General features: G+C 30.5%; 2 long non-coding RNA genes across 8 annotated transcripts; one reads left to right on the top strand and one right to left on the bottom strand.

The window, feature by feature from the left end:
• The first annotated feature begins 1,033 nt into the window (after positions 1 to 1,033).
• LOC103874263 lies at positions 1,034 to 8,851 on the top strand. Of its 7 annotated transcripts, none has more exons than XR_004450383.1 (8): positions 1,034 to 1,355; positions 1,439 to 1,793; positions 1,948 to 2,035; positions 2,165 to 5,731; positions 5,833 to 5,923; positions 6,390 to 7,039; positions 7,422 to 7,487; positions 7,711 to 8,851. It is a non-coding gene; the product is annotated as an uncharacterized LOC103874263 (long non-coding RNA). The 7 variants fall into 7 exon arrangements; XR_004450384.1 differs by having other exon boundaries at positions 7,708 to 8,851; XR_004450386.1 differs by lacking the exon at positions 7,711 to 8,851 and having other exon boundaries at positions 1,036 to 1,355; positions 6,390 to 6,508; positions 6,588 to 6,674; positions 6,775 to 7,694.
• On the bottom strand, positions 8,101 to 10,538 carry LOC103848488. Its single transcript, XR_004450388.1, has 2 exons — positions 10,067 to 10,538; positions 8,101 to 9,976 (listed from the first exon to the last, which is right to left on the bottom strand). It is a non-coding gene; the product is annotated as an uncharacterized LOC103848488 (long non-coding RNA).
• Between the last annotated feature and the right edge of the window lie 285 nt (positions 10,539 to 10,823).

Genomic DNA, 10,823 nt, shown 5'->3' with positions numbered 1-10,823 from the left:
TACTTCATATTTATGTTTTCTTAAGGCACAATTTCTCAAAAAAATTTAGCCGTTGATATTACCATGACCGATTTTATTTCCAACAGTTTTCATAGTATTACGAAGACCTCGCTTTATTTTACCTTAACAACTACTAAGTAGATAAATAAAAATTTAACTAAACTTACTTAGGGTTTAATTATTCTTTTATTTTCAGAGACAACTTAACTTTTTTTTGCATTTTTGTTTTTTTTTTCATTCTTACAGTGCTAATTGTTTTCTTGCAAACATACACTATTTGCCGTATTAAAGATAATATAGTTAACATTAAAATTATATTTTAATCATCATAGAATCAAACATTATGTTTTTTTGAAATATTGTTACAGAAAAATTAATCTTTAGGCTTACAGATATTTAATGCATATGACTTATGTTTCGTGAAAGATATCTCTTAACAGAAAAACTTAAAATTTCAATTTTGTTAATTGAGGTTTTCCAAACTAGATTTGAAGTTCAAAAGCAAAATTAACCTTATCCAGAATAGAGTATCACCATCCGAGCAAAGTAGTGTTTTTCTTATGTGTTAGTGTTGAGTTTGAATTTAATCTGTAATGCCCGTCCCCAAAATCCTACTCTTGTGCCCTAACTTGAACAACAAGAAACACCTGCATACAGTGAAAAGGAAAAGAGAGAAAGGGGTGAATAACACACAGTCATTCAGTGAGGATGGTCATTTCTGCCAACATGACTCCTAACATTATTAACCAACTTGCATGCAAAAATACTAGTCCTAGAACATTCATCACCCAACATATTAAGCAATTAACAAACATAACACATCATTTATTTCAATACACATTCATTAATCGCATTAACATTTTTCATCTCATAACCATTTCCAATCTAACTAATACTAAAAGGGATATATGAGGAGCAGGGAGGTTGTCCACATCAGACTGGAAAATCAGCCAATCAGAGTTAGTCTTTTTACCACGTCATTTGAGCATTTTGTGTGGGCTTTGTTTCAACAATCTTCAGCCCATCCCCAGTCTGTCGACAAACTCTTTTACGGTCTTTCACTTCCTCTTCTCCGATCTCTGAGTATAAGGGTTACTTTGAGCATCTCCTTATCAATCAATGATCAACTTTAATTTCTTCTTAAAATTTTCGTTCCACCTCCCCTTGATCCTCCACCTATAGAAAGCGTTGTATCTAAACCTAAATCCACTCAAAAAAAAAAAAAAACTACTGTGAAACCACATCCATGTCCATGAAATCCACCGGAGAATCTCAGATCTCCACTGACAAGTCTCAAGTCGCTGTCTATTTTAACGACATCTCACAGAACCAGCTCAGTCAGAGCTTCGATTTTGGTAAAATAATTTTCTTGAAACTGGTCTACGTGTTCTTCGTCCCAAATTTATATGTAGTTAAGATCAATCCCTTTTATTTGTAGCTCCCTTTATATAGAGCTTGCAGTTCGTCGACATGTTACTCATCGGGTCTATGGTTTCGATCCAGTCTCATCAATCTGAGATTTATTGTTAACCAAGAAGAATAGCGCTGCTTGGAAGTTCGTTGTGGATTTGCGCTCTCTCTCTCTCTCTCTCTCTTTTCATCTCGATTATGTTACTCTGTTTTGATATTTGTTTGATCCAGTGTTATTAGGTGTTATTTTTAATTCTTCATCTTACTTTCAGTAACCGGTAAGGCAAGATGAAGCAGATAAACAATTTATTTATCAATTAGAGGAAGAGGAATCGGCAGAGTAATCCATCTTCTTCCACTGTCTTGAAAATCAAATGCAAAAGGTATATACTATATTAGTATATATTTACATAACACTTTTGTAGGTCTTAAAGACATATCCTAAACTTATAGATTTGACTCGAGCCTCAAATAACCTTGTGTGGTAAAGTTTGATTCGATGATCTATTTTATTAAACTTTCTACTGATTTGTTCAGTGAGTTCTATCTCCTTTGGATTGAGTAGGGTTTTTGGTTGACACATGTTGACAAATTCAGGGACTGCAATACCACGCTTGAAATAAAGGTTTGTTCTTTTTGTTTTTAAGAAGGACAATTTAACTTATGTCTTCCAAGTAGTATTGAAAAACAACTCTCTAGGGATTTAGGCAGTACTTCTATCATTGATACTCACCTTTATCATGGATGTCTTCAGGATCAACAGCCAAGGAACCAAATTTTACAAAAGAAAGTTCTTGGCGTGGAAGATTTCATGTGCATGTTAAACGAACCGTACGACCTGTCTATGCTACGGTTTTGCAGCATAAGAAACCAACCTCAAGTGCTGCAGATGATATAACAGGTGGATCAAGATTGACTTCTCAGACTGTTCTGAGGCAAGAAGTACCAACTGCAACCTCCAAAAGTTACACCTTCAAAACAAGTATGGTCATTTAGTTTTCATTCTTTTGTTTTGTCGCTTTTGTTTTACATTATAAAAACACTTAACCAACACATGTGTCACTCGGTTTATCAAAAATTTGATTTCTAAAGTAGGAGAAGCCAGTCCCAACATGTTGATTACAGATTATATTTGGCACGTGAAAAGAAGTAATGCTTCTTAACTTGAAAATGAAAAATATTTAGTTGAGCATCATGATTCATGAATATGAATTCAGCTCATTGTTACATTAGTCCAAGTTCATGAATATGTAGCAGATTCAAGGAAGGGATACTTCTATCGTTGGCCTTAACCGTGAAAGAAAGCAAACATGATTTTCCCCAAGTCAAAAAGTCACTGAATATGAGTTAAAAATGGAAGATTTTATACTTACCATTTTCATAAACAATACCAGATAAAACAAAGCAGCGAGGTCCTCCGTTTAGTCATATACAAGAGGGACTTCTTTTGATTTGCTCTCGATTTATTTTAGTAGAACAATTAATCTTCCTCTACCTCACCAACACATGTGTACCTGATATGGTTTAAAATAATCTGACAACTACAATAATAGTAGAAATCAAACTAGATAATCAAAATAAAATAAACATATCAAAATATTCACACACCCAAAATAAAGACAGCCCATAAGAATTCAACATTATATTATGAAATTTAGTTAACTGCAACGAAATTAAGGTTGAATATCATAATATGAAACAATTTTAACAGTAAAAACTGATGAATATAATAACACAAATCAAAGAAATAACAATTAGAAATAATATATAGTAAAAAATTCATAATAAACATAATTGTTTTTAAAATAACTAATGTTTCATAGTGTTTTGTAATTTGAAAAATTATGTGTCTTAGACATGTTAGTAATTTCTAAAATGAATTTTAAAATATATAGATAAAATTGTTGTAAAATAAGTATATACTTCAATGGTATTTTTAGGTAAAAGTAAATTTAGAATTTAAAATAAATTTGTATTATTAGTTTATTTATTCGCCCCGCCCGTAGGGCGGGTTTATCCTAGTCTCTATAATATTATCTGAAAAATTAATTTCATATATGATGTTCTCATGTTAATTTTTACAATAGTTATTACAAAATAACTTTAACTTTAATATATTAAATTAAACACTAAAATGCAATTATTAATATTTTATTTAAATTTATTTTCTGTTAATAATTGTTTCCAAACTAATTTACTATCAAAAATAAATATCTTTTATATAAATATATATAGCATTTTATATTTAAAATATGGACTTTAGAAAAACAAATACCCTATATATAAATAAAAGGAATTTAAAACAAAAATGCAATATTTTTAATATTAAAAAAATTATATATAAAAATTTATATCAAAGCATGTAATTTAATAAAAACGAATTTATTTATATAAATAAAAAGGAATAGATTATAAAAATAATAATATATTTATTAAAAATATAGCCATTTTTATATTTAAAACATACAACTTCTGAAGACGAATTATTTTATATATATCAAAAAGGATATATACTTAAAATAAAAATATATAACAATTTCTCTTATATTTTAACATATTGCTTAATCAAAAATAATTTCCTTTCGAATTTTAAAATTCATAAAAACATATCGTTTTTCCTAAATCACGTTGCTTTAATCAATTTATTATAACATTAAAATTTCTAATATTTCATTAATAAAATAAATTTGTTATTTAGAAATTTGTTCACATTTGTTAGAAACATTTTGTTGTAGGAAATTTTTGTTATAAAAATATTTACAATTTTCACGTTAATAGAACATCTTAATTACTATTTCTCGTGAACAACATAAATAGATTCACTTAATACTCTGCTAACCAATTCATTTATCTTAATTACTATTTATAATCAATTTTTAATTTCCAAGTCAACAAATTTTTTTTTAATTACAAATTCTCAATCCTAATAATATATAGCTATTCATATCTCTATACAAATTAATAGCTGATTATTTAAAGTCTTAACGCTCAGCATAATATTTCAATATCTAAGATTTTACCGTGTTCATAAAAATGTCATATTTTGTAGAAATCACACTCATCGTCTTCGTTAAAGAAATTCATTCATCTTTGAACAGATGAATGATCAAAGTGAAAATAATAAAGTGACTGAGTAAATAAAGAAAACTACAAACAATTATGTGGACTACACATGTCTTCTAAGTACTCATTGAAAAATGTAATAGAGTCTCTTAAAAGGTTTTAATAAATCTTACTAGATTCTGACCCACTTTTGAAAGGGCGGGTATATTTTTTGTTTTACATATTTTTTTTTTAAAAAAAAATTATATTTCTGTTTTTCATTGTTATCATATTTGTGTTTTTCTCTGTAATCATATAATGTAAAATATATATTTTAAATTATTTGTAAGAAGTTTTGATAATTCTATTGAATTTGTGATGTTACATAACTATACACTTGTGCCATAGTATTTTTCACACGTTTGTTTTGTACTTCATTCCTAAATGGTTATTATTATTTTTTAAGAAAGTGTTACAATTTTGTTTAGTAATTAAATAGATTAAATTTTATGTTCATTAAATTTTCATGATTTGATTTTATATATAATGACAATAACGTTATCATTATACATAATAGTACACATAATAACTTTTCATGTAATTAAAAATGGGTTTTGTAAATTTTGATCCAATCTATCCTATACTAAAAGGAACATATAAAGCTCTCACATTGCTCCTCAGATTAATTATAATCAACCAATCAGAATTCATTATTTTTGCCATGTCACACTCTAATTGGGCTGATTTTGTTGCTGATCCGTAAACCCACAACATTGTTAGGCTATATTAGTTATTAATGCACATGTTTTGTTATTAATTAGTATATATGATATTTTGGTCCAGTAGCCCAATACACCAGAATCCTTAAAACGCAGATCTTGATCATTTCTTCGACATCCTCTCTTCATCGTTTCATCTTTTTTTTTTTGAAAGATTCATCGTTTCATCTTCCTCAACGGTTGGTCGATCAATCAGCACACTACTCCATAATTGATCAATGAATCCTCCAGAAATCCCACTTATGTCTTCCTTTCACCTTCCTTCCTCTCAATTTCTATAACATTCCTCCCAATGGATGGTAATCCACCAAAAAGTCTTCCGTAGCCATTGGCAATGCCGAATTTCTAGATCGAACGAACACACATGCCTTTCATATGTTCATGTCTGCCTTTCTTCAGGTTCCAACTCCCTTTTTCACAATATATAAACATATCCTCTGATTCTATGCTCCACCATCATACACGACAAATACATCACGGCGAGAGAGGCATGCTTACAGGTATAGACCCGTAACTATGATGAGATTATTTGATTCCCTCAGACTCTATACGCTTACTATTGGTTCAGATAATTCACCATAGCCATCACCCAATTCTTCAGTGATGTATCTGCAGGCTTGGTAGAAGCGGAGCTGCGTTACCAGTGAATCCAGTTCGGTCAAACAACAGTCTCTGAAGCGGGTCGAATCATGGTATGTATATCCATTCTGTTACTCTCCTCTCCTCATAGCTGAACCATCTATTTCTGCAATGTTTGTTTCTTTCTTATTTTCGCTTTGTGGGTTATTCTTCCGATGATCTGGAATCTGAAAAGTTTCAAGATTTGCGATGAAATCTTCTCACTGACTTTATAAGTTTATTTGGTTGCATTTCAGTTCACTTACACTCAAACCTGGTAAAATAACTTCTTTCTCTTTAGTTGTAATTGATCAAAATTGTTTAGTTACAAACATCGGATGCTCAACTTTGTGTTCGAAACTGTAATTTTCTGAAAATATTGTTATGTAAAAGTCAAAAGATTGCATTTTTATGTTTCTTGATAAGAATAGAAGCCTTAAAATGGCTATTGATCCCATAATGTTTAGTTAAGCTTTGTGACAGTGACTGTTAAATCGCTAACTTTTGTCACCATGTGTCTCTGTTGGTAACATCTGATAGAAATCCTAGGAAGATAGCTACAAGGTTACTTGATCCTTTTCTTGCTCACTTGAAGACAACACAAGATTAAGTTGCTAAAGGTGGCTACTCAATTGTTCTCAAGCCTGAGGATAGTGACGGTGCGACTTGGTTCACTATTAGTAAGTAAACATTTGTAAAACACCGTCACTAATTTCTCACTTAATCTTTGCTTGGCAGGTTTTGACAACGGTTACATTCACTGAGATCCTCCCGTCGACAAAAGCCATCGTCTCTTTCAAAGTCCCTGACAACAGTTCTGGCAAGGTTTAAAAAATAATAGTAATAACCCTTTTGTGTATGCATTTCAGTGGTTTTGAGATTGATACCATCAACTTATGAAATCTGTTAACAACTTGAGGTCCAGTACTTCCATGACCATGCAGCAGTCTCCGTACCGCAGCTTTGAAGCAGAACCCATTGATCGATGTAACAGCCACTCTAGATACACCAGTCATTTGGTGCTGACGCTGGATATGACACATCCTCCAAAACTTTCACCAAGTACAATGCTAGAAACGTTACAAAGTACACTGAATCATTATTCTCCACTCCTCACGCAATCCATCATTGAATGCATATACCATTACTTCATTTCTCTGAATCCTGGAGATTACCTCAACTATAAAAAGGTATGTTATATCCATCAAATTCATCGGTTCAATCTTCTCAACTATAAGGTCTTTCCTTTTTTTGTGTTATTGTTCCTCACACAAAGAGAGATCATTTTTTTTTTGTTCTTTGTTTCTTTTTTATCCGTTTCAGAGTTTGTAATTCAAAAACAAAATTAATTTGAAACCGGCTACACCGCAGATTGATCGTCTGAGTTTTGATATTTATTCAAAGTCTCAGTTGTTTTTGAACTTTGTAATTTTTTTAACCAGCACTTTGTCTTCTTCATGTTTGTGTTTTATTGGTTCTTCGCTGATCTGTTTGCTTGGTTTGTTGTTCCTTTCAGTTTGTGAACTGTATCTTTCTCTATACCCTAATATTGAATGTTTCTATCTACATCAGGAACCAAAACAGAATAACCTTCGTCAAAATACTTTGGCACTGTATTGTCTACATGAGATAACAATGGTGAGTTTCACATTAGCTTTTACTTTTGGAAATCTGTGAACCGTTTTGACAAGGTGAAGCATAACGTTTTCACTTGATAACCTCCTCGAAGACCAAAAAAGAGATCAAGAACTGTTCAGAAACAAATGAATGTAATGTTATAGCACAAATAATGTTACAGCTTGCTTTGTTGCTTAACATTTTCATTCTTGGTTGCTGTCTCTTTTCCGGATTTGGCTAGTAGAGCAAGTAACACAGGCTCTTATGAATCCCCTGAAGCTGCGGAAACATGATCAGAGGTGTGATTCCTTGCTTTGTTTTTTTTTCTTCGGTTTCTTCAATTTAGTGTCCACGCAACTCTTTGTTCTATGGTTAATTTCTATACACATTGCCACCATTGATTCCAGATTATAATAATTCATTGTGTTTTGGAGTTCCTGCTGTAGATATATGTCTAAGCCATTCCTCATGTTTTGATGTTTGATATATTGTTATAACTGAAAGTCAACTGGTACAAATATTATTCTTGGTATTATATATTGATTCAATATTTTTGATCCAGTCACTAGAAAGACAAAAGTGAAACTGTGAAGAAAGGTAATAGTACTCTTTGACCAATATAAGAATTCCTTTCTTGGTTCGATGAGTGTGCTAATCTCACATGGATCCTCGACAATCTTTTACCAAAAATCCAAACTAAAAGTTGGTTGTTATAATACAAGTTTTGTTGTACTTAAGGGAAATGTTATGTTAACGAAATAGAAAAAGAAACTACAAGTCTTACAAACTTATTACTAACCAAGTATTTTACTATTATAGTTTCAAAAAGAAAAGTATTTTACTATTTTCAATCAAATGACATTTTCTAAAAAATATGATATTATGAGTACTAATCACTGAACATTTAAACCTATACCGTTTCTAAGTTAGTTAAAATACATTTGATCCCCCTTCTAAATCAACACATATATTACTAAAATATTAATTTCATATATTTAGTTATTTACAATATATAAAGTATCAATAATATTTTGGATGCAAAAATTTGATCAAATAAATATAAGGGGACATATTTTCAACCCATATATAAAAAAAGCTCAACACGTTAAATAATAATAATGTAATCAGTGAATAGTTAATCAAAAATTTAAGACGAAACATTTATAATTTTCTTATTTTAAGAGTGTGAACAATGGTAAAGTAAAAATATTTCTTTGTATGCTTGAGTATATGATATATATTATATTTGTTTAGTAATTTTCACGACACTATTAAAAAGAATCCATTTCATCAGAAATAATATAGATTATTCAAAATTTCAATCAAAAATGAAAAAAAACTAAAATTTGATATTATATCATATATGATATCAAAAGAAGTAGCAAGAGAAAAAAATAAAAATAAATCAACAACAAAGAAATTATTCTATCAACAACAAAGAAATTACTCCATCTACAACTCATGAGATAATAATCAAAGAAATACAACTAATAACAACTTTTCAACATCATCCGGACTATTTATGTATTCATAACTTAGTTTTGGTATTTTAGAAAACTAAAAAATATATATTTTTGTTACATAAAAATGCAAGAAAAAATTATATGTAACATTCACCCAGTAAAAAGAGTAATATGTTCACATGAAAGTTCTACAATATTCTTCATAAATTAAGGTTTATAAATAATTAACCCGGGCGTAGCCCGGGAAGGGACCTAGTATTAATAATAACATGACAACTTAGGCTGGCCGTCACCTCGAAAGGTCGTACGCCACCTTGGGCTCGTCAGCAGGTTTACGGGCTTTGACGGGATCTCCATGTCCTCGTCCTCAGTCTGACTTTACACATTTAATATTCACTTAACAACTTCACCACATATCACTTTAACAATTATCAACTAACAGGTCATCATCAACGTTATTCATCAAACAATCAAATACAGACAAACTCCTAGACTTAGCATTTAAGAATACAACTTGACTAATAATAATTAAAGTCCACAGATCGCACCCTCACCATTGCCTTAAGGTTGAAAGTGGGTTCTGAAACTAGCGGATTGACACTCTGTTCTAGTGCTGAAACTGCATTTGCGTTCGAAGCGAATTAGGGTTTCTGGTTTTGACAGAACAAGATGATTCTTGTCCAGGAAGCAACGCGAATAAGTATTTTGTCTTACCTCTAAAAAATATAAGGTAAACAGATATAGATTCCTTGCAGCTAGATCTTTCCATAGAAACCTTACTAGCGTCCTATCTCTCTCTGGTTCACCGGTAAACCTTCTCACAAAACTCCTATGTGAAACTGGAAAAACAGGTTTCAGACTTGGAATTTCCGGATTCAGAAAACAGTGATTTTTCTCCAAATTGAAAATCGAATAACTTCCATATTTTACCTCGTAATGAAGCGTTCTTAGTGGCTGTAGAAAGCTGGTAACGTCAGCTTTCTAAAACTATCACGAACTTCACCTAACTTATTTTGTATAAACCAGAAATTTCTTCCCAATATGGCTCTGTGAAACAAAAAAAACCAGATCTGAACCGATTTCAGAAACGTAATGGTTTTCTCTCAACTTGTAGATTGAGTAACTAACTTAGATTACCTCTTAATTGAGATCCGAAAGTTTCTGTGTCTTCCTTGCAATGAGATCTATCAATCCAACTTGAGTTCTTTGCCTAACTCTTTCGTATCTGGTCGCAAACGTCTCTCCAAAATCCCAACTTGGCACTGATATCTCAGAGTAAATGCAGGCTGCGTTGTCGGTTATTTTGGCAGGGCTTGGCCGTAAAAATTGTCTCTCCCTCTCTTCTAGGTCGTGCCCTCAATATATACTAGAGCTTGATCATATTCATTTGGTTTGCAAAAAAAAATATTTATCTTATATAAATGATAATATATGTTTTTAAAATTTATATATATATATATATATTAAATAATTACTTAATATATTTATAAACACAATCATTTTAGAATTTATAATGAATAATTTTATTTTATTTTTTGATCCGTCAACTGTTACAACCCTATTTTTAAAATATAACTCGTGTGTTCGTGCAAATGTATTTTTTATGGATAAAAATGTTAATATACAATAAAATAGTTATCTACTTTTATATTTGATTTATACGATTAAATAATTCAGTATATTATTTAAGATTTTGTGGTTTATATTATGTATTTTTATAACACTTTTATGTTTTTTAGGCGTAGTTAATACCAAAATAAAAAATAACCACTCCGTAATAATAAAATCTTGTTACATTTTTGACATTGATTAAGTATAATTTATTGTTTATCCAGATTATAAGAAACATTTTTTAAATAAATAAACATAATTTGTTATACTTTATTTTAGAAAA

This window comes from Brassica rapa, chromosome A08 (genome assembly GCF_000309985.2).
Source record: "Brassica rapa cultivar Chiifu-401-42 chromosome A08, CAAS_Brap_v3.01, whole genome shotgun sequence".
In the NCBI taxonomy this organism is placed as follows: domain Eukaryota; kingdom Viridiplantae; phylum Streptophyta; class Magnoliopsida; order Brassicales; family Brassicaceae; genus Brassica; species Brassica rapa.
The sequence above is the reverse complement of the archived record's forward strand: the minus strand, read 5'-3'. Positions and strand labels throughout refer to the sequence as shown.